Here is a 5,079-nt window from a genome sequence, read left to right on the forward strand (position 1 = left end):
AAAAATAGAAGCCATATTATTTTATTTCAAAACTTATTATAACGGAGGAAATTGGTCCAATTAATACCTGGACCAACCCAAGACCTTGTCCATGGGAAAGAGCCAGCCACTGACACTATTAAGAATACTATGCTCTCCTTGCAGATAGAAGCCTATCAGAATTGTCCTCTGAGAGCCTTCACCCAGCAGCAGTTGTGGAGACTTGCAACCAAACATTGGGCTTAGTATAGTCTAGTGGAAAAATAGAGAGAAGGATAAAAGGAGCTAAAGGAGATAAGAGCTCTACTAGAAGACCAACAAAGCCAACTAACCTGGGCCCGGAGGGGCCTGTGGAGTCTGAAGTACCAACCAAGAATCATACATGGGCTGGACCTAGGTCCTCTACATAGCTATAGCCAATGGGCAGCTCAGGCTTCATGTGGGTTCACTAGTGAGGTGAGCAGGGGCTTTCTGTGACATGGAATCTGTTGCCTGTCTTTCAATCACACCCTTCAGATGGGACCGTTTTGCCAGGCCATGGTGGAAGAGGGTAAACGCAGTTCTGATTCAACTTGAGTTGGTGTGGATGGATAGGCTCTCCCCTTTTCTGAGCAACAGGACAGAGGAGTGGAGGAAAGAAGAGAGGGAGCTATGGCCGAGATGTAAAGTGAATAAATAAATAAATAAAGTTATTATAAAATTTATAAACAAAAGAGGACAGCATTGACATAAGAACAGGCATGCAATTGATGAATTATAGTTGACAGCACAGAAATAAATACTGATGCTTGTGATTAGTTGGCTTTGGATGAGAATGTCAAGACAAAGAGAAAGAGCAGTGTTTTGAACTGGAATATGGATACATCTGGATTCTCCACAACCAAATGAAAGATGCGGTTTCATGACCTGAAAGGAGGCAATAACCCAATGAAATAATTCAAAAGAAACTTGAAATGTGAATTAACACAACCAAGAATTATATCATAGTCTTGTTACTTATGACTTCTCCCACAACAAAAAGAAGAAAAAACAATGGACAAGTAGGATGATGCCAGAATTACAAGTATTTGGTATCAAAAGATGACATCCAATAAATTATTGCAGCTTCTATAAAAATCAATATAGACTTTCACCAAAAAAACAAAAACAAACAAACAAACAAAAAAACAAAACACAAAAAAAGGAAAGAAAGAAAGAAAGAAAGAAGAAAAAAGAAATCTAGATATAAGCAATAGAACTATTATATGACCCAGGCATAGAACTCTTGAGATTTTTGTAAAATTTGTCAGATTCAAATGAATTAAAGTCCAGATGAAAAATTATATTTGCACACCCATGTTAGATTTGGCACTACTCACAGCAGCAAGAACCCTACTTATACATAGATGTTTAACAACAGCACACACACACACACACACACACACACACACACACACACACACACACACACACACACACACACACACATATATATATATATATATATATATATATATATATATATATATATATATATATATATAATGGAGTTTTAATCAGCCATTAAAAAAGAATAGAGCCCTGACCTCTGCAAAGAAGTCTGAAGGAGCCCCCCTTGCCGTGCCTCAGGACCATGAAGCCAAGCTCAGGTGAGCGCCCAGGGGCCCAGATGGCCACTGCTGCCATCTCCTCTTCTGCAGTGGCCCCCAAGGCCATCTCCTTCAGCCTCCACCACTGCTGCTGCTTCTCGGGTTGCTGCTGGCGACCACTGTCTGGCGTGGGTCGCACCAAGGAGATGGCATTGGTGGAGGTGGTGATGTTCGAGCCCGAGTGGTGACTATACCACCCATACCACCAGCCTCAAGGGCCACCTCTCGTGTGCCGGGGCCATGCTCAGTGCTTAAGGTCAAGACCATGAAGAAATAGACTCTGGGGCAGTGCCGAGATGGAGTCCTGTGGAGGATCGAGCCTGAGATGGAGTCAGAGACTCTGGAGGTGCCAATCAACAGAGCTACAAATCCCCTGAACAAGGAGCTGAGCTGGGTCGGCATCAGTGGTTTCTGCAAACAGCTCAACGAAGACTTAAGGGGCCTCCATTGCCACCTGTTTGCTGGCCCACAAGATACAGGAGTCGGAGGCCATCCAGGCCTTGACAGCCAGCAACAAACTGGCAAATTGAATGGGCGCTGGAGAGCTGGCCCTAAGGATACACGAGCAGGAGAGCTGGCCCCGCCCTGAAGACATGGGAGCATAAGAGCTGGCCCTGAGAACACAGGATCAGGAGAGATGGCACTACCCTGTGGGCAGGGGAGCAGGAGATGTGACCCTGCCACTGAGGACACAGGAACAGGAGATCTGGCCCTGTCCTGAGAACAAGGGAGCAGGAGAACTGGCAGGCTGAATAATTTAGCTACTTCCAGGCCCTGATCCAGGGCTCTGAGTTGGCCTCACCCCAACATCTACCCCATGTAAGATCTGCTGGAACACATGAAGGGGCCAGTCCTGCAGATCCAAAGCTTAAGAATCTCCATGACACACAACAACAACGGCATATCCATGAGCAGTGCCAGTGAGGATCCAGTATTGATGGTGTAGGCCTCAAAGTAGACCCATGACTCATTACAATGAACATTTGAAAGTAAACATGTGTGGACAGAAAAAAAAAAAGCCTGAAGGAAATGTCTTGACTCCTACCTAATGCATTGCGGTCATTACTGTATCATCCTTTTTGGCATCAGTACCATGTCTCATTGGCCTTCCAGGTGGACTGAGCATCAGTGGCTATCTAGCAATGCTTTGGTTCTTAAGGACCAGATTGAAGCTATAGATGCACCCTACCTAATGGACTGAGTAGGTTCATAATTCTCAGCCTCCCAAGCATGCAAGTAGCCATGGTTTCACACCCAGCTCATTTAATGTAAGTCCACACCCAGAAAACTCTCACTGATGTACTTTAGAGGTTCATGAAAGTGTTAAAACTCTGTGATAAGACTTAACAAATTCAGAAGGTACTGCATCAGACCCAATGAAGAATAAAAGATGACAACAGCAGCCAGGCCAACGTTGGAACCTGCACGAGGTAGAAGAGGAAAAAGAGAAGGTGGTTTGAGCCAGCTCTCAAAACAGTATTCAAGCAGAGACATTCCCTCGCATACTAAGATAAAATACAGACAAACTACACAGGATGCCCCTAAAGAGGTTCATCTTCAGAAAAGAGGTGGAAGAGAGAGAGAGAGAGCTTCTCCAAGGGAAAAAAAATAGGGACCGTCTAACCCGAGAACATACAACTTCCTCTTCAGTGTCAAAGAAGCCCCACTTAGACCAGATTCCTGCTGCCAACCTTGATGCAGACGATCCTCTCACAAATGAAGACGATGAGGATTTTGAAGAGGAGAGTGCTGACGATGACACTGTGGCTCTTCTTGCAGAGCTGGGAAAGATCAACAAGGAGAGAGCTGAACAGCAGGCCAGGAAGGAGCAAGAACAGAAAGCAGAGGAAGAGAGAATTCGCATGGAACCCTCTCCTTAATCTCACTGGCCCATGCCAGCCTCCGGCCAACTTCAATCTTAGAAGAAAGTGGGACCAATAGTGTCATTTTTAACAACTGTGCAAAGGGTATAGATGACCAGAAGAAAGACAAGAGATTTGCAAATGATACACTTTGATTTGAATTTCATAAAAAGTTCATGGAGAAACATATTATGTGGTGCAGTTTTATGTGCTTGATTAAAGACTGAAATGCTAAGGATCGATTTGACTTTTTTGTTTATTGTTTTTGTGCTTTCTCAGTTTTAAGTTTCTCAGTCTCATTCTCTTAGTGGTTCTTTATCTGATAGTGGATTTAGGGATGGGTCTACCTAGTTTCCATGCCTGAATGTTTCCAGTCTTAGTTTTGTTTTTTAATATGGGGAAAAGGGAATCTACTTGCAACAAATATTTTTAACCTAATTAAAAAATAAGAGACTTAACAAATTCAGTTAGACAAATGCCTAAATGAGTTAGTACATGTACATACAACACATCCCTGTAAACATTAATTTCAATGATATTTATAATAACCTAAATATAGAAATGACACAAATTACCATGAATAGGATGAAGAACATGTCACATTTAGGAGACAGAATATTTTTGCCCATTAGAAGAGTTAAATGTGTTATCTCGTACAAGTTGTTAGTGATAATAAAGGCAAAAGCTGTATATACAATGAAGTTAATAGATAGAACATCACTCAAATGTGAAATTTAGCAAATTAAAGTTTAATGTTTTTTCACCAAAGAGAAAAAAATATTAAAAGACAAGTGTCATCTTCATTTGATCACAAAACTACATTAAGTATTCAGTGTACAGAACTGATTGCAAACTGATGAAGGGATTACCTCACTGTGACATAAAACTCATGCCAGAAAGTGAAAATGTAACTAAAGTAGTGCTTCTGAATTTGCTAAAGTGAGCATGAATGCCAAGTGCCACACCAGGGTCTCCCCACAGATTTATTTACTGTATCAGATACTCATATTCTTCTTTGTTAACCACAAAACCAAAACAAAGATGAAACGTTCCCCGGAACACATTTGGTTTTCTCATTCTAATCATCTCACACAATTCATCACATTTCTTATTTTATAGTTCAGATTTATGACTTAAGAGTAATATCACATTTTTAATTTGATTTATAGATACAGGATTTATTTTACTAGACATGAAAGTCATATTTAAACTATCAACAAGAAATATTTGTCTGTGTGTATGCATGTGACAGTGTGTGTGTGTGTGTGCGTGCGTGAGTGCGTGCGTGTGTGTGTGTGTGTGTGTGTGTGTGTGTATGAGTGTGTGCATGTATGCTCACCTGTTCACACAGAGGCCAAATAAGAACATCAGAGTTCCTCCTTTTTCAAATTGCACCTCATATCATTAAGACAGTGTCTCTCACTGAACCTAAAATTCACTCATTGGATAGGTTGGCTGTCCAGGAAGTCACAGTGATCGTCCTGTCTTGTATACCACTTATGTCTAATGTTGGAGATCTGGGGTATGTGACTACACCCAGTATTTTCGTGGGCCTGGTAATTTGAAGTCAGTCCTTAGGCTCCTTATAGCAAGCACTCTTCCACGCAAAG

The 5,079-nt window shown here is 41.7% G+C and overlaps 1 pseudogene across 1 annotated transcript; it reads left to right on the forward strand.

Annotated features, from left to right (window-relative positions):
• Window positions 1–2,967: 2,967 nt before the first annotated feature.
• Window positions 2,968–3,707, forward strand: LOC311580646 (spliceosome-associated protein CWC15 homolog; annotated as a pseudogene). The gene has a single exon. The product of its transcript is annotated as a spliceosome-associated protein CWC15 homolog (transcript).
• Window positions 3,708–5,079: the final 1,372 nt, after the last annotated feature.

This window comes from Acomys minous (assembly GCF_964271855.1).
Source record: "Acomys minous genome assembly, chromosome: 13".
NCBI lineage: Eukaryota > Metazoa > Chordata > Mammalia > Rodentia > Muridae > Acomys > Acomys minous.